The 19,528-nt window shown below is 45.7% G+C and overlaps 1 long non-coding RNA gene across 2 annotated transcripts in view; it reads right to left on the reverse strand.

Moving 5' to 3' along the window:
- The window catches only part of LOC142071507 (uncharacterized), a 61,640-nt gene extending 44,866 nt beyond the window's left edge, over positions 1 to 16,774 (reverse strand). For both annotated transcript variants that reach the window (XR_012667566.1, XR_012667565.1), the window contains exon 1: positions 16,534 to 16,774. This is a non-coding gene — a long non-coding RNA (uncharacterized LOC142071507). The remainder of the gene's footprint in view (positions 1 to 16,533) is intronic.
- Between the last annotated feature and the right edge of the window lie 2,754 nt (positions 16,775 to 19,528).

Below are 19,528 nucleotides of genomic sequence, written 5' to 3' on the forward strand. Positions count from 1 at the left end.
GGTGCTGTGGCATTTTATATCAGCTGAGACTCTGGCCTAAATATTAGATAAAATTAATCAGTGTTTATAATCAATCCCCCTTAACACACATCAAGGAGAAGCAACAGCAGACAGGGATATTAATATTCAAAGGGAAAACCCAACAAGTCTTACTGTCTGAATAAAATCTCCAGAAACAAACACTTACGTATTATGTCTCAAGAAAATGTTAGCAAAGAAACCTTTTTTCTTTTTCGTAGCCTGTTGGAGTTAGTAGGTTTGTCATTTCCTCTACCAAGTGCTAATATCTTTTGCATTAGCACCAGGAAGTCCAGGCTCTTACCACCACGAGGTAAAGTTGTAGTAGCTTTACAACTGGATTTAAGATGAAAGGGGGAAGCCTGATAGTTTGTGAAGTTTCTTCTTTGCATGGGAGTTAGTGGATGAGGTTGTGCATGCTGTTTTCAATGTGTCAAGTGCATATTGGAAATGGTATAGGTTTTATTTTAAACGGCTGTTCATTTTGCTTTTGGATCTTATCAAATGAGGCTATAGTGGCAGATCCTCCCTCTCCCCACCTCATTCCCCCCTCTCCACCCCCAACCTCCCGAGTGAGCCTTTCAGGCCTAATCTGATGATGTAATATATACATGAGCCTTTGGACCTATGCAGATTTAAGATCAAAAGCTCTTTCAAACATAGCTGACCCCAAACAGGAAACCCTCTGATTCAACTATCAGGTGAATAGTTCAATGTAGTTGTGCAAAATATGCAGCGTTGAAGTCTTTGATCTTTTACCACTCAGTTCTCATTAACAATTATATAGTTTACACATGTAACTTCCCATGCACTGTGCTGAAAACATTTCCCTTAATATTCAGGATCATTAGATTCTCCTCATTCAAATTTGCTTATTCATTACATATTTTAGGATTTGGAATGGTTTTCTACCATCTAACTGCCACATGAAAAATAACATGCATGCACATGTTTTAAAAAAGAGAAAAGTACGTACCCTTCACAATTAATAGGGTAGGTTAATGTGAGGGTTTTCTGACAGGAACGTGTGAATTCATAACAAGATGCATTACAACCAGATTTTAGCATCCTGTCAAATGTGTTAGTAGAATTTAATGAATTCAAGTTCAGGTTTTGTAGTTCTCAAGTTTAACTATACCATCAATGGTATAAATTTGTACACAAATCATCAGGAAACATGTTTTTAAAGATATACGTACTGCCAAGTAATGAGAAATTATGAGGTAATTTATTACCATTCTTTTGGGGGTTGGGGTGGGGGAGAAAGCTGACTATCTATATCTCCCTCCCCAAATTCTTTTGGTAAGGTTTGTCTTACTGCTAGGCAGTATTGTTATTATTCTTATTTATTTTATTGCCAGTTTTACTGATACACTTGCACTCAAAAATGTAGTGGCCTGTTTTTCAAATGGTCAAGAGTCTATCACAGGAATTCAGAGGACTCTAAGGAAGAACTTGGTGGAACTTTATAATTATTGGCTGTCCATAATCATTAATACAGATGTCCCTAAAGTTCCAGTCTTTGCCCTGAATGGTATCCCTGGCATTGTACTGTCTTGTGGCTGATGAAGCAAGAAGGAGGATGACAGGAGAACTCACCGGTGATGGAAATCTTACCCTGAATTTGATTGACCAAGAGTTTCGTCACCACCACCATAGCTTTTGAAAAGATCTGATCAGCTGAACTGTTCCATGCTGTTGTGGTGAGCAACCTGATAACTCATGGGTTGTTTATACACAGCGACAGAGTTGAGGTTTTTACCCACTGTGAGGCATTTGAGCTACTGTGTGGAAAAGGTAGCTGAGCCTTGAATCTAGCTGCCAGAATCTGTGGTAGCAAGGCCATATCTGGAAGAAATAAATGTCAAATCTTTTCTGCCTTAGTTTCAGACCGTGACACTTCCAAAAGGGTGTAGAGGTTCTGGGAGATTACTAAGGGGCATGAGTGACCTCTGAGTTAGATCCGTATCCCTCCTGCTAGTGAATGCCTGTAGGGAAGTGCTGAAGCTACTTTTGGAGTTGATTGGCAATGCCTTCCTTGACAAGGAGATAATGGTGACTTCTTTTGAAATGACAGTGGTTGGAACGAAGAAACCACTTCTTGAGGTAGATAACGTCTCCAATTATTGCCAAATCTCAATCTTCTATTTTTAAGGAAGATTACTAAGAAAGCGATGGCAAGTAAATGTCTGGAGTCTTCAGCTCTTCTTGGCCTTACTCAATTTGATTTTAGGCCTGGATACAGCATTGAAAATGCACTGGTGTATTGACAGATGACCCACTCTTAGGAATGGATGAAGATAAATTTCCATTCTGTTTCTTTTAGATCCCTTTCAGCTGCCTTCAGTTTGGTTGACCGGGAGGTGTTGTTGACATGCCTGTGGACTCCCGTAGGATTAGATAGTGTTGCCTGGGAGGGGCTGTGCTCCATTCTTTCCCAGAGGTTCCAGAAGACAGCATCAGACAATTGCTCTTATATCTTTCATGTGAGTTCTGTAGCAGGCCATTCTGTCACTGCTCCTGCTCAATGTATGGGGTAGGCAATTAGGAGGAGGATCAGGATATAGTGTTTTCAGTATGTTAAAGAAACCAAACTTTGTAACTCTATCTGATCTGGCTTGTGCAGTTGAAAAACTTACCCACTGTCTAACAAGGATTGTGCCTTCGGTGAGAGCGAGCTGGCAGAGACTAAGTCCAGTCAGAACTGGGATAATGCTTATAGGCTGAGGAAGCAATGGAAGGAAATGGTAAAGATTACATTAGCCCTCTGAATTGAGGGGGAATGTCCCCCAGTCATTCAGGATTACAATTTGGGAGTCTGGTTGGATCCCCAACTTCTCTGGATGTCCAGGTAACATCAGCTGCCTGATCTGCTTGTTATCATTTTCTGACTGGCAAGAAGACTATGTCCTTTTCTTTAGGAGATGGACTTTGCCACATGCCTGTGTTACCTCAAGGATGGATTACTACAGTGGTGAGCTGGAGCCGGTTCGCACCAGTTCGCTTGTCCCTCGGGACAACTGATTCTAAATTTAACAACTGGCCAAAAGTGGTGCCTTAGGCACTGACTCCGTGGGTGCTCCGGGGCTGGAGTACCCACGGGGAAAATTTGACGGGTGCAGAGCACTCACCAGCAGCTCCCTGCCCCGCGCCCAGCCCCAGCTCACCTCCGCTCCGCCTCCGTCTCCTCCCCTGAAGGCGCTGCCATGCTCTGCTTCTCCGCCCCCTCTCACCCCCCCACAGTCCCGGCTTCCAACAAATCAACTGTTCGAGCAGGAAGCCGGGTGGCTGAGAAGCAAGTGGTGGCTTCGCGCTCAGGCCCAGGGAGGTGGAGGCGGAGCAGAGGGGAGCTGGGGCGGGCGGGGCGTGAGGAGGGCCACCCGTGCCACAGCAGGTAACCTGGGGGAGGCGCAGGGGAACCGCTCCCCACCCCAGCTCACCTCTGCCACCCTGGGCCTGATCGCGAAGCTGCCGCCTGCTTCTCAGCCCCCCCGGCTTCCCGCGCAAACAGCTGATTCACGGGAAGCCGGGGGAGGGGGCGGGGAAGCAGGGCGGGGCGGCGTGTTCAGGGGCTGAGGCGGAGTGGAGCGGACTTGAGCTGGGGCCAGGTGCGGGGCGGGGAGCTGCCGGTGGGTGCTCTGCACCCACCAAATTTTCCCCGTGAGTGCTCTGGCCCTGAAGCACCCACATAGTCAGCGCCTAAGGCGCCACTTTTGATGCGATCAGTGGGGGGAGCGGCCGCTCCCCCCCTAGCTACGCTCCCCTGCCCCTAGGACCCAGAGGGACCTGCCGGATGCTTCCTGGGAGCTGCCCCAGGTAAGCACCACCAGGACTCCCCACCTCACCCTGGCAGGTCCCTCTGGCTCTTAGGGGCGGGTGGACACCCACTACGGTGGCCCATGAGAACCTCCTGCCCAGTTCTGGAGGCAGTCAAGGGACGGGGGAGGGGGTGGATGGGGCAGAGGTCCGGGGGTTGGGGGCCTCAAGGAACGCAGAGGGTTGGATGAGGCAGGAATCCCCTGGGGGGGGGTGGGGGGTGGGTCACGACCCCCTCGTGGGGTGAGGAGGAAACCCGTTGTTAAGATTTTGGCAGCTCATCACTGGATTACTGTAATATGCCATACAAGGGGCTGACCTTAAGAACATTTGGAAATTGCAGCTACTGCTGAATGAGGCTGTCTGGAATGTCACATAGACAGCACCTGTCAAGGTTCCTCCCCCACTCTGAACTCTAGGGTACAGATGTGGGGACCTGCATGAAAAACCTCCTAAGCTTATCTTTACCAGCTTAGGTCAAAACTTCCCCAAGGTACAAAATTTTCCACCCGTTGTCCTTGGACTGGCCGCTACCACCACCAAACTAATACTGGTTACTGGGGAAGAGCTGTTTGGACGCGTCCTTCCCCCCAAAATACTTCCCAAAACCTTGCACCCCACTTCCTGGACAAGGTTTGGTAAAAAGCCTCACCAATTTGCCTAGGTGACTACAGACCCAGACCCTTGGATCTTAAGAACAATGAACAATCCTCCCAACACTTGCACCACCCCCTTTTCTGGGAAATGTTGGATAAAAAGCCTCACCAATTTGCATAGGTGACCACAGACCCAAATCCTTGGATCTGAGAACAATGAAAAAGCATTCAGTTTTCTTACAAGAAGACTTTTAATAAAAATAGAAGTAAATAGAAATAAAGAAATCCCCCCTGTAAAATCAGGATGGCAGATATCTTGCAGGATAATTAGATTCAAAAACATAGAGAACCCCTCTAGGCAAAACCTTAAGTTACAAAAAAGATACACAGACAGAAATAGTTACTCTATTCAGCACAATTCTTTTCTCAGCCATTTAAAGAAATCATAATCTAACACATACCTAGCTAGATTACTTACTAAAAGTCTAAGACTCCATTCCTGGTCTATCCCCGGCAGAAACCAGCATATAGACAGACACGCAGACCCCTTGTTTCTCTCCCTCCTCCCAGCTTTTGAAAGTATCTTGTCTCCTCATTGGTCATTTTGGTCAGGTGCCAGCGAGGTTACCTTTAGCTTCTTAACCCTTTACAGGTGAGAGGAGCTTTCCCCTGGCCAGGAGGGATTTCAAAGAGGTTTACCCTTCCCTTTATATTTATGACACGCCCCCCAAATCTCAGCTAGGGTGAAACACTGGCTGGGATTTCTTCCTGGAGCTCTAGGAAAAACAGAGTTAATAAGACACATGCATCTCTAAATATACTACCAAGTACATAAAGACTAACAATATTTTCCACATCTCAAGGACGATTTTAACCAGTTGATTCTGGGAAACTTTCACGGGAGAGTGCATCAGCCACTTTGTTAGAAGCTCCTGAGATGTGTTGGATGTCGAAATCAAAATCTTGGAGAGCTAAACTCCACCGAAGAAGTTTTTTGTTAGTTTCCTTGACGGTGTGAAGCCACTTCAGTGCAGCATGGTCGGTTTGCAGGTGGAAACGCCGTCCCCAAACATATGGGCGTAGCTTTTCCAGAGCGTAGACAATGGCATAACATTCTTTTTCAGTGACTGACCAGTTGCTTTCCCTCTCAGACAGTTTTTTGCTGAGAAACACTACAGGGTGGAATTCTTGATCAGGTCCTTTCTGCATTAAAACTGCTCCCACACCACGCTCGGACGCATCTGTGGTTACTAGGAACGGTTTGTCAAAGTCTGGGGCCCTTAGTACAGGGTCAGACATGAGTGTCGCTTTAAGCTTGTTAAAGGCCTTCTGACACTTTCCGGTCCACTGAACAGCATTTGGCTGTTTCTTTTTGGTTAGGTCTGTCAGTGGGGCAGCGATTTGGCTGTAGTGCGGTACAAAGCGTCTGTAATAACCGGCCAAGCCTAAGAAGGATTGAACCTGTTTCTTTGACTTTGGGACAGGCCACTTTTGGATAGCATCCACTTTGGCCTGTAGGGGGCTGATAGTTCCTTGACCCACCTGGTGTCCAAGGTAAGTCACTCTGTTTAGGCCTATTTGACACTTCTTAGCCTTAACAGTTAGTCCTGCCTCCCTTATGCGCTCAAGGACTTTTTGTAGATGTTCCAGGTGGTCTGCCCAGGAATCCGAAAATATGGCCACATCGTCAAGGTAGGCGACTGCATATTCTCCTAATCCCGCTAGGAGACCATCTACAAGTCTTTGGAAAGTGGCGGGTGCATTTCGCAGCCCGAAAGGGAGTACATTAAATTCATACAGCCCGAGATGTGTGGTGAAGGCTGACCTTTCCTTGGCAGATTCATCTAGCGGTACCTGCCAGTACCCCTTGGTTAAGTCCAAGGTAGAGATGAACTGGGCCCGTCCCAGTTTCTCTAATAGTTCATCTGTGCGTGGCATTGGATAGTTGTCTGGGCGAGTTACAGCATTTAGCTTATGGTAGTCCACGCAAAAACGTATTTCCCCATCTGGTTTGGGAACTAGAACCACTGGAGATGCCCATGCACTTTCAGAGGGGCGGATTACACCCATCTGTAACATATCCTGGATCTCCCGTTCTATAGCAGTTTTAGCTTGAGGAGACACCCGGTAAGGTTGGACCCTAATTGGGTGAGCATTACCTGTGTCAATGGAGTGGTATGCCCGTTCAGTCAGTCCTGGGGTGGCTGAGAACGTTGGCGCGTAGCTAGTGCACAGCTCCTGGATCTGCTGTCGCTGCATACGCCCAAGGGTCATGGAGAGGTTCACCTCTTCCACACCACCAGCACATTTCCCTTCGTAGTAGACACCTTCAGGCCACTCAGCGTCGTCTCCTCCCTGGGCTGTAAACTGACAAACCTTTAATTCTCTGGAATAAAAGGGCTTTAGAGAATTAATATGGTACACCTTAGGCTTTCGGTTGGAGGTGGGGAATGCTATGAGATAATTAACAGCTCCCAGGCGCTCCTGGACCGTGAATGGCCCTTCCCACGATGCTTCCATTTTATGGGCCTGGAGCGCCTTTAAGACCATGACCTGGTCTCCTACTTTGAAGGAACGCTCTCTGGCATGTTTATCATACCAGGCTTTTTGCTCTTTTTGAGCATCCTGTAAGTTTTCTCTAGCAAGGGCTAAAGAGGTTCGGAGGGTGTTTTGTAGGTTGGTTACAAAGTCCAGAATGTTAGTTCCTGGAGAAGGTGTAAATCCCTCCCATTGCTGCTTCACCAACTGCAATGGCCCCTTAACCTCACGGCCATATACAAGTTCAAATGGGGAGAACCCTAAACTGGGATGTGGTACAGCTCTGTAGGCAAAGAGCAACTGCTGCAACACTAGGTCCCAATCATTGGAGTGCTCATTTACAAATTTACGTATCATGGCCCCCAAAGTTCCATTAAACTTCTCCACCATGCCATTTGTTTGATGGTGGTAAGGAGTGACAACCAAGTGATTTATCCCATGAGCTTCCCAAAGGTTTTCCATAGTTCCTGCCAGGAAATTAGTCCCTGCATCGGTGAGGATGTCGGAGGGCCAACCTACCCTGGCAAAAATGTCTGCTAGTGCCTGGCACACACTTTTAGCCCTGGTGTTGCTTAGAGCTACTGCTTCCGGCCATCGGGTGGCAAAATCCATGAAAGTCAGTATGTACTGCTTTCCTCTGGGTGTCTTTTTCGGAAAAGGACCCAGAATATCCACAGCTACTCGCTGAAATGGAACTTCAATGATGGGGAGTGGCTGGAGAGGGGCTTTGACCTGGTCTTGGGGTTTTCCCACTCTTTGGCACACCTCACAAGACTGGACATAGGTAGAAACATCCTTGCCCATTCCCTCCCAGTGGAATGACCCCCCCAAATGGTCTTTGGTCCTGTTCACCCCAGCATGGCCACTAGGGTGATCATGGGCTAAGCTCAAGAGCTTGGCCCGGTATTTAGTTGGAACTACCAACTGTCTCTGAGGATGCCAGTCTTCCTGGTGTCCACCAGAAAGAGTTTCCTTGTATAAAAGTCCTCTTTCTACAACAAACCTGGATCGATTAGAAGAGCTGAGAGGCGGTGGGTTGCTCCGTGCCGCCGTCCAAGCTCTCTGGAGGCTTTCATCTGTTTCCTGTTCGGTCTGGAACTGTTCCCTTGATGCTGGAGACATCAGTCCCTCATTGGATTGTGGACCTAGGCTTGGTCCCTCTGGAAGCGATATAAGGGATGGAGCTGTTTCTGTTGACTGTGAACCGCTCTCCGCTGGTGCACTATGTTGGGATTCAGGCTCCGGCTGAGCCTCTTGTGTTGGGTTATCGGCTGCTGCCAGTTCAGGGTCGGTGGGGCCCTCTGGTGTTGAGGTTGCAAGTACTGGATTCAGTGCTGACACGGGGTCTGGTGTTGGTTGTTTGGCTGGTTCCGGTTCTGGGACTGGTTCCGTCTGGGTCTCTGGGACTGGATCCACTACTGCTGTTGCAGACATTGGCCTGGGGTCCGGGTCCATCACCTCTGACCGGGTCCTGATAGAAGTTTCCGGAACAGAGCTAGGCCTCACGGCTTGTTTAGCCTGGCTGCGGGTGACCGTTCCCACCCTCTTGGCCTGCTTCACATGATTGGCCAAGTCTTCCCCCAATAGCATGGGGATGGGATAATCATCATAGACTGCAAAAGTCCACATTCCTGACCAGCCCTTGTACTGGACAGGCAACTTGGCTGTAGGCAAATTGAAAGAGTTGGACTTGAAGGGTTGAATCGTCACTTGGATCTCTGGGTTGATCAAACTGGGGTCCACTAAGGAAGCATGGATAGCTGACACTTGTGCTCCGGTGTCCCTCCACGCGGTGACCTTCTTCCCGCCCACACTCACAGTTTCCTTCCGCTCCAAGGGTATCTGGGAGGTATCTGGGCCTGTGGACCTCTGGTGTGATTCCGGTGCAATGAACTGTAATCTGTTGGGGTTCTTGGGGCAGTTGGCCTTTACATGCCCCAGCTCGTTACATTTAAAACATCGTCCAGCTGACGGGTCACTGGGGCGAGGAGGGTTGCTGGAGAACAGGGTGGTGGGATGGTAAGGGGTCTGGAGGGTTCTTTGGGAGGTAGGTGGGGCTTTGGGCGGCCCCCGGTAATAGGGTGTGGTCTGGGGTGGTCCCTTCTGGTCTCCGCTCCAACTGCAACCAGTTTTCTTCTTCTCTGCCACCTCCACCCATCTGGCTCCAATCTCTCCTGCCTCGCTTACAGTTTTGGGCTTCCCGTCTAGGATGTATCTTTCTATTTCCTCAGGAACACCCTCTAAGAATTGTTCCATTTGCATTAGGAAGGGCAAATTTACTGGAGATTCAACACTTGCTCCTGATATCCAGGCATCCCAATGTTTCACAATGTGGTAGGCATGTCGGGTAAATGACACGTCTGGTTTCCACCTTAGGGCTCTGAACCTCCGACGAGACTGCTCGGGTGTTATCCCCATTCTGACTCTCGCCTTGGATTTAAACAGTTCATACTTGTTCATGTGTTCTTTAGGCATTTCAGCTGCCACCTCAGCTAAGGGTCCACTGAGCTGCGGCCTCAGCTCTACCATGTATTGGTCAGTAGAGATGTTGTAACCAAGGCAGGCCCTTTCGAAGTTTTCTAAGAAGGCCTCAGTATCATCACCTGCCTTGTAGGTGGGGAACTTTCTGGGATGGGAAGTGGTACCTGGAGAAGGATTGCTAGGGTTTCTTGGTACATTCTGCCGGGCCTTTATCCTCTCCACCTCCTCCACATGCTTCCTCTCTTTTTCCTTCTCCTCCTTCACATGCTTCCTCTCTTCTTCCTTCTCCTCCTTCTTCAGCTGCATGAGTTCTATCTGTCTTTCATGTTCCCTTTGTTTTTCCTCAGCCTGAAATTTGGCTAATTCCAGCTGTAGTCGAGCTGCGGATTTGGTCATTCTAACCTCTCTGTTTTTAACTAACTTTACACCCGAGGTTTAGAAATAAACAAACAAAACTTGGCTGTAAAATTTTGCTGTGCTGGAATAGAATACCTATTATCTGATAGTGATTGTCAGCCTACTGAAAAAGACAATTCCCTTGTCTCTGCTCTGGGCCCAAATTAAAGCAAAAAACCTCCAACTACTTGGAAACCTGCTTACCCAGCCCAAAGAAAAAGCAAATGGGTAGAACACACACCCCCTATTTACTTTTACGAAGAAAAGAAAAAAAAAACTCTGGGTTGGAAGACTGTGAATTTCCCTGCAGGAGTTAAGTACCCTGCCTCCAGGCAAAGAAAACCTGCAATTCACAAAGATAATCCCCTTTTGTCTCTGCTTGGCCACAAAGCAGAGAAAAAAGAAGCTGCTTTCAGTTTCAGCTGCTTTCTGGACTTCCTTTCCAAAGGAAAAAAAATTTCCTTTTTAAAATCTGTATTTCTAGTTCAAAAAATCTCAACTGGATCTCAAAATGATTTCAGGTTAATCCCACCACTATGCCACCATGTCAAGGTTCCTCCCCCACTCTGAACTCTAGGGTACAGATGTGGGGACCTGCATGAAAAACCTCCTAAGCTTATCTTTACCAGCTTAGGTCAAAACTTCCCCAAGGTACAAAATTTTCCACCCGTTGTCCTTGGACTGGCCGCTACCACCACCAAACTAATACTGGTTACTGGGGAAGAGCTGTTTGGACGCGTCCATCCCCCCAGAATACTTCCCAAAACCTTGCACCCCACTTCCTGGACAAGGTTTGGTAAAAAGCCTCACCAATTTGCCTAGGTGACTACAGACCCAGACCCTTGATCTTAAGAACAATGAACAATCCTCCCAACACTTGCACCCCCCCTTTCCTGGGAAATGTTGGATAAAAAGCCTCACCAATTTGCATAGGTGACCACAGACCCAAATCCTTGGATCTGAGAACAATGAAAAAGCATTCAGTTTTCTTACAAGAAGACTTTTAATAAAAATAGAAGTAAATAGAAATAAAGAAATCCCCCCTGTAAAATCAGGATTGTAGATATCTTGCAGGGTAATTAGATTCAAAAACATAGAGAACCCCTCTAGGCAAAACCTTAAGTTACAAAAAAGATACACAGACAGAAATAGTTATTCTATTCAGCACAATTCTTTTCTCAGCCATTTAAAGAAATCATAATCTAACACATACCTAGCTAGATTACTTACTAAAAGTTCTAAGACTCCATTCCTGGTCTATCCCCGGCAGAAACCAGCATATAGACAGACACGCAGACCCCTTGTTTCTCTCCCTCCTCCCAGCTTTTGAAAGTATCTTGTCTCCTCATTGGTCATTTTGGTCAGGTGCCAGCGAGGTTACCTTTAGCTTCTTAACCCTTTACAGGTGAGAGGAGCTTTCCCCTGGCCAGGAGGGATTTCAAAGGGGTTTACCCCTCCCTTTATATTTATGACAGCACCATAATCTGTCCTTCCAGCAAACTGATTTCTGGATGGAGCTTAAGAAGCTGGTGTTGGCCCACTATGTAAAGGTCTAAATGGTTTGGTCCCTGACTGTTTGAAAGCCTGCTGCTCTCCTGTGAAATGTTCCAGTATTGCTGCCAGTGGAGGTACTTGAGGTTACAATCCCTGATTTTAAATGAGATGGGGATTGTGGCAGGTATTCTCCAGCAAAGGCTCCCAACTCTGGAATTCATATTTTCCTTTGTTCCAACTGAGCACTGATCAAGGGATGCTCATATGCTTCCTGACACTTTTCCTAGGACTTGGGGGAAGGATGTTGAATAGCATTGGAAGGGGAAGGAGACATTTACTTAGATGGGGATGGGAGGCCCTTTCAGAGTCATTTTTGCCTGCTGAATTGCAGATCTATGTATAATTATTATTCTGTGCCTAGAACACTGAACAGGTGCTTTTATAAGCATGACCAAATCAGTCTCTCCTCACAGATTCAGTAAGGTACCTAAACAGTGAGCTGGGATAGAACGTCTTCCTGAGTAAAATAGTGTTCCAGTCTGGGGTCTCTGTGCAACACCCTAAGGTTGGGGAGTTTAAGATGCTGACTTATTTACAGCAAACCTTCTCAGGTCTTTATCATTTCAATTTAAGTTGAACAACAAGTTAGGGCATTAACCTCTGTTTAAAAAAAAAAAGTCATTTCTTTTCAAAATGTGCTTTCAGCGTGTGTGTATAACCTACACACCTTCTGGGTGTGGTGTTCTGTCCCAGCTAGTGGCACCAAGACACTTAAAGAGAGATAAATGAGTCTGCTCTACAGCCTTAGCTAACAGGCAGTTGGCTTTTAGCTCATGCGCTGGGGGCTCATGCACTAAGCTCCAGAGGTCCTGGTTTGATCCTGCCCGCCGACGATTGGGGTCTGTAGGTGTTACGTGTGCACACACACACAGAACACGAAGATTTCAGATAATTGCAAATAATTTTATTTAAAGGAACTTTAGTTACCATTTCAGAGGTGCTAGTTAACAATTCTGAACACTGAATTAAACTCATGCTCTCACTTCTTCAAATCCTTTGATAAAGAGTTGACTAACATATACAGGAATATGAGCAGCTCTTCACATACAGCTTTGTTGTTTTGCTTTGTTTGTCATACACAGTGAAATGCTTCAGTATCAATCTGATTGGCAGGTCAGTGGGAATTCTGCTGATGAACAGTTATGACATATAGCAATGTATGGCAGGCAACATATAGGCCAAATCCTGCCTGGACTTACATCTGGTTTGACAACATTGACTTCAGCAGGCTGCACATGATGAGGACAGAATCTGACCTCTGCTGTTAATCATGGGGAAAATAGTCTTTTTTTTAAGTTGCACAAATAGCACTGAAGCCCTTGTTTGGCCTGCAGAATCTTTATCACAGGTGATATTATCCTAGAGAATCATATCAAAGAGTTAAAGGCCAGAAGGGACCACCAGAACATCTAGTCTGGCCTCCTGGGTATGTCACAGGCCACAAACCACCAAGATGGAAAGAACCCAATATGACTCTCGGAGCTCGTGTTAAATTTGTAGGTCAAGTCATTCAAAAAAATGACCCCAATCTGGGCTGCTGTAAATCATTTTACACTAGCTGAAGATTGGGACCAACCGACAGTTATCTTTTTCCAAAGATCCAACCATCTATTTCCTTTTTCACTAGTGCTGTAGTTCTCTTCATCTGTTGCTCACCCTTTAATAGCACTATGGTATGTACTGCAGTTTTTCTACTTCACAGAATAATAGAAAGTAGAGGTGTAAAAGATCTCCTAGGTCATCTAGTCCATCCTCCGACAATGCAGAATTGCTCCCTGCAGTACGGTTATTAATGCATTGTCCAGTCTAGTTTTAAATGTCACAAGTGATGGGGCTGCACCACTTCTCTTGGGATATTTCTTCACAGCCTAATAGATTTGACTGTCGGGAAGTCTTACTTAATACTTGATCTGAATTTTCCCTTACTCAGTTTTATCCCAGTTATAACTCTTGTACTGCTACAAATAACTCTTCCCTTTCATTGTAGGCAGGAACAAGAAGCATGGGCAACCAAATATGGTAGCTACAAAAGCACTGTAAATGCTTCATTAATGATAAGCCATAAGACGTACAGAAGGGTCAGTTCAGCTTCTCTCAAAGTACCTTCCAGCACAGTTTACACCCTTCAGATATATTTATCTTATTTATTTGGATTTCTACAACCTGTGGAACTCTTTGCCAAAGGATGATTTAAAGGCCAAAACTATAACACAGTTTTATAAAGAAGTAGATAAGTTGATGGAGGATAGGTCCATCAATGGCTATTAGCCAGGATGGGCAGGGATGGTGTCCCTAGCCTCTGTTTGCCAGAGGCTGGGAGTGGGCAGCAGGGGATGGATCACTTGGTGATTGCCTGTTTTGTTTATTCCCTCTGGGGCACCTGGCATTGGCCGCTGTTGGAAGACAGGATACTGGGCTAGATGGACCTTTGGTCTGACCCAGTATGGCTGTTCTTATGTTCTAAAACAAAAACATATATGTAGACTGTTATAATTTTCCCCATAAAGTTTAAGTGATACATTTTAAGGTCTTTTAGCTTCTGATCCAGTGGAAAAACTCCCACTAAATGAAATAGGCTTTGACTTAAATCTTTATTTTCTTGTAAAGTTAGTACTATTAAGAACTATTAAAGAACTATTAATAAGTTAGTGGCCATACTGGGTCAGACCAATGGTTCCTCTAGCCCAGTATCCTGCCTTCTGACAATGGCCAGTACCAGATGCTTCAAAGGGAGTGAACAGAACAGGCCAATTATCAACTGATCATCCCCTGTTCAGTCCCAGCATCTGGCAGTCAGAGGCTAATGGACATCCACAGCATGGGGTTATATCGCTGTGCACCTCAGCTAATAGCCGTTGATAGACCTATCCTCCATGAATGTACTTAGTTATATTTTGAACCCCATTATAGTTTTGGCTTTCACAACATCCCCTAGCTATGAGTTCTACTGGTTGACTATGCATTCTGTGAAGAAGTACTTCCTTTTATTTGTTTTAAACCTGCTGCCTCTTAATTTTATGGGCAACCTCTGTTTCTTGTGTTATGTAAAGGGATAAATAACACTTCCTTATTCACTTTTTCGACAACATTCATGATTTTATAGACCTCTATCATATCCCTCCTTAGTCATCTTTTTTCCAAGCTGAACAGTCCCAGTTTTATTAATCTTTCCTCATATGGAAGCTGTTCCATACCCCAAATCATTTTTGTTGTCCTTCTCTGTATCTTGCCCAATTCTAATATTTTGTTTGAGATAGGGTGACCAGAACTACACTCAGTATTCAAGGTGTAGGCATACCATGGATTTATATAATGGTATTATGACATTGTCTATCTATCCATTACCTAATGGTTCCAAACATTCTATTCGCTTTTTTGACTGCCACTGCATATGGAGTGGCTGTTTTCAGAGAACGATCCACAATGACTCCAAGATCTCTTTCTTGAGTGTAACAGCTAATGTATACAGCATCATTTTGTATGTATAGTTGGAATTATGTTTTTCAATGTGAATTACTTTGCGTTTATCAACATTGAATTTCACTTGCCATTTTGTTGCCCAGTCACCCTTTGTAACTCTTTGCAATCAGCTTTGGACTTAACTGTCTTCAGTAATTTTGTATCACTTGCAAACTTTGCCACCTCACTGATTAACCCTTTTTCCAGATCATTTTTGAATATGTTGAACAGCATTGGTCCTAGTGCAGACTCCTGGGGGACACCACTATTTACCAATTTCCATAGTTAAAATTAACCATTTATTCCTACCCTTTGTTCCCTGTTGTGACTGGGTTCCAGGGGTGCAACCTGGACTGTGCGACTGATGAGCCCTCTGTCCCACCAACCTGGGGTACCCCTTTTACTCCGTGATGCTGTTGCCAAGCTACAAACCTCTGACAGGTGCTGCATTTACACAGACATCCACTGGCAGTGACATAACCAACTGAGTTACATGAATTCTTTCCCCAGCTACTCATGAACCAACAATAGAGAGGCTCTAGCCAATTCCCCACAGCTGCGCAGCCTTGCACCCCAGAACTGTATCATCTTGCACTGGTCAGAAAGCTGACCTTTGTAAGTTCATTAACCACTCCACCCCTTCATTGATGTGGAGTGGACACACACTAGCCTTTTTAAATTGATGTAACTTTAGTGCTTTCATGGCCAAGATGGAGTATGCTCTGCAGGCAGCTCCGACCAAGAAAAGGTGTGCACAGGAATGCAGCAGGGAAAGTCCCTTCCACCCCAGGGCAGAGGTGAAAGTACGCCAGTACGGTCTGGTACGGCATACCGGCAAGAGCCAGTAGGCCATGCCGGACCGGATCAGCTTCCCCAGGCTGGCACTTTAAAGGGCCCCGGGCTCCCCGCAGTGGCCGGAGCCCTGGGCCCTTTAAAGCGCCGTCCGAGCCCCGCTGCTGGAGCCTGGGGTAGAGGCGGCAGGGCTCCAGCCTCGCTTTAAAGGGCCCTGGGCTCCAGCTGCTGTGGGGAGCCCTGGGCCCTTAAAAGTGCCCCCCGAGTCCCACTGCTGGAGCCCCGGGGTAGCAGTGGCAGGGCTCTGGGGCTGATTTAAAGGGCCCATGTATTTAAAGGCCACGCCTCTTCTGGGCGAGGCCACGCCTCTTCCGGGCGAGGTCACGCCCCCTGCGCAGGACTCCGGAGTACCAGTAAGTCCTTTAAGTTACTTTCACCCCTTCCCCAGGGGCACCTGTTCCAAACCCCCCAGAGTGAACACACACCCACCGGAAAAGTACAATGAATATAGGAAAGGGAAATATTTATTTACAGAGGGATGAAAGGAGAAAACCAACAGGGGGAAATATAGGGGGAACAGTAAAACAGGATTGCATTCAACTCCAGGCCCCACAGGCCCAGTGGTAGCACAGTCTGAAAGGGCAGACCCTGAGCAATGTGTCTGCACACAGAGTTCAAGAGTCCTGGGCAAAGTTCCAGCCCAGTGGTGAGTCTTGGGTGCTCCTGGTCATCTTCGGTGGTAATGAACTTTCCCCAACAAACCCCTCCGGTGCCCTCTTCTGCCGCTCTCTGCAAAGCCACACAAAGCGACCACCTCCCCACTTAACCAGCTAGCAGCCTCCCTCCTTACTACCAATGCAAAGTAACAAGCCCCAGTACTTACAGCCCCTGCGGCTCTGGACAGCAGTGATACTAGGTCCAGCTCTGTTTTTTCTTTCTCAGGTGATTCATCCCTGGCACAGTGCTCCTCCTTTCTCCTGTCCTGGGGTGTCCCCGATCGGCTGCTCTGTCCTTCCGAAGGCTTCAGGCAGGTTCTTGGCTCCTTTTTTCCCTGCAGGCCTGCTTCCTGCAGCCCTTCTGTCTGGAGCTTCAGACACACACACCCTGTCACTCTCCCCTCTCTCTCTGCTCCCCCTCCCACTAATAGCAATTCCTCCTTCTGGAACAATCAGCACTTCCCCCTCAGGAAAACTATTTAAAGGGCCATGCTCTCTAAACCACAAAGGGGTTACACTGAGGTGAGATTTCCCAAGCACTTCAACCAAAACACACTGTTTTAGGTAAAATGTAAAACTGATTTTAAGTGATTATAAGTAGTGAGTGTAGAGCTCAAAGTTGGTTACCTAAGAAATAAAAGTAAATTCACAGTTTGAGTTCTATAAACTAAACAGGATTTCAATCAAGCAGTGTCTCACCCTGATAGATGGCACAAACAGGTCACAGATCTTCAACACACAGGCTGGAACTGCCGTCTAGCTCCAATTCAAATTCTTTGTCCTCCGGACCTGTTTCCAGGTGTTGAGTTGTGGGGGGAGTGACTGTCAAATCATTATGTCACTTCTCTTTATAGTTTCTTTCAGCTTGCTGGAAAGATCTTTTGCTATGACGTGGATCAAGCAGTCTCCATTGTATACATGCTCTCTCTGAGAAGTCTTTTGAGATGCTGGTTGGGAAAGTGGATTCCCTTCAACGGGCCATCAGTGTGTCTGGCTGCTCCATTGTTGTACCTCAAAAGTCTGGTTGTGGGTGTTCCCAAGCTCACAACATATTTCAGTAACACACACATACAATGATAGCACACACAATCCAACAGGATATTAATGTTCAATAGATCAAGACTTTTAAAGTGATACCTCACAAGGCATACTTTGTACAAAACATATCCTAATGATATTACTGTGGTGAATATGGGGGTTCCAGGATGTTGCTTTGAGGTATAGAGTGCTACACCTGTCTTTTAACCAGTTACTGATCCATGAGAGGACCTTCCCTCTTATCCCATGACTACATATTTTGCTTAAGAGCTTTTGGTGAGGGACCTTATCAAAGGCTTTCACAAAGTCCAAGTACACTATATCCATTGGATCACCCTTGTCCACATGTTTGTTGATCCTCTCCAAGAATTCTGGTAGATTGGTGAGGATTTATTTCCCTTTACAAAAGTCATGTTGACTCTTCCCCAACAAATCATGTTCATCTATGTGTCTGATAATTCTGTTCTTTAGTATAGTTTTGTGCAATTTGCCTGGTACTAAAGTCAGGCTTACTGGCGTGTAATTGCCAGGATCACCTCTGGAGTATTTATTAAAAATTGGTGTCATGTTAGCTATTCTCCAGTCATCTGGTACAGAAGCTGATTTAAATGATAAAAAAATGAGGAGTCCTTGTGGCACCTTAGAGACTAATAAATTTATTTGGGCATAAGTTTTTGTGGGCTATAACCCACTTCATCAGATGCACGGATTAATCCAGATGAAGTGGGTTAGCCCACGAAAGCTTATGCCCAAATAAATTTGTTAGTTGCTAAAAGAAAAGGAGTACTTGTGGCACCTTAGAGACTAACCAATTTATTTGAGCATGAGCTTTCGTGAGCTACAGCTCACAAGTGCCACAAGGACTCCTCATTGATTTTGCTGATACAGACTAACACGGCTACCCCTCTGAAACCTGTTTAAATGATAAATTACATATCACTATTAGTAGTTCTTTAATTTTGTACCTGAGTTCCTTCAGAACTCTAGGGTGAATACAGTCCGGTACTGGTGACTTATTACTGTTTAATTTATCAATTAGTTCCAAAAACTCTTCTATTAAAATCTTAATCAGGGACAGTTCCTCAGATTGGTCATCTAAAAAGAATGTCTCAAGTGTGGGACTCTCTCTCTCTCATCCTCTACAGTGAAGACCAATTCAAAGAATCCATTTAGCTTCTCTTCAAAGGCTTTGTCTTCCTTGAGTTCTTCTTTAGCACCTCGACCATCCTGTTCACCACTGATTATTTCACAGGCTTCCTGCTTCAGATATATTTAATTTTTTATGTTAGTTTTTGAGTCTTTTGCTAGTTGTTAATCCCAGAATCATTTTTGTTTCTCTTCTCCAAACTCCCTTCCATTTGTTTATATCTGACTGTCAAAGAGAGGCCCAGAAAGGAATAAATATTCCTACTGCAGTCATAGCAGATCTTCATAGACAAGATCTGAAGAAGTGGGTATTTTACCCACAAAAGCTTCTGCCCAAGTAAATCTGTTAGTCTTTAAGGTGCCATCGGACTCCTCGTTGTTTTTGTGAATGCAGACTAACATGGCTACCCTTCTGATAATAGACAGGATCTGTTCTCTCCCCTGTTCTATGGCATAATTCTAGGCAATCGCAACCACAAATTTTATGAGTTTTTTGCTCCCACATTGTATTAGTGCTAATTTGATATTATCTACCGTCTCCCTGGCTATTCCCCCCCGCACACACACACACACACACACACACACACACACACACACACACACACTCTTTTCCACTATTCTTCAGGTTTCTCTTTCTCACTATGTGTGCACCACATGATTTTTCCCCATCTATATTAATTTGCACTTTTCCAGCCAAAATCACATTTCTAACCTTACAAGGACCCTTTATATTCTTTTCCTGTCCTTTTTGATGTTTGCACCACCACACAGTTTGATTAATATCAAGTTTGTTTTAAACAGAAAAGGTGAAATCCTGTCTCTATTGAAGTCAGTGTGAGTTTTGCCATTGACTTCGGTGGGGCCAGCATTTCACACAAAAGCGTCCCTTGTTTTTGCAGGCTTTGTGGGCAAAGTTCTGCTCTGGAATCAAATTTGGGACAAGTCAAGCTTGCTACAAATGTGCACATCTATAGAACC

Source organism: Caretta caretta, chromosome 3, assembly GCF_965140235.1.
Source record: "Caretta caretta isolate rCarCar2 chromosome 3, rCarCar1.hap1, whole genome shotgun sequence".
Classification (NCBI taxonomy): Eukaryota; Metazoa; Chordata; order Testudines; family Cheloniidae; genus Caretta; species Caretta caretta.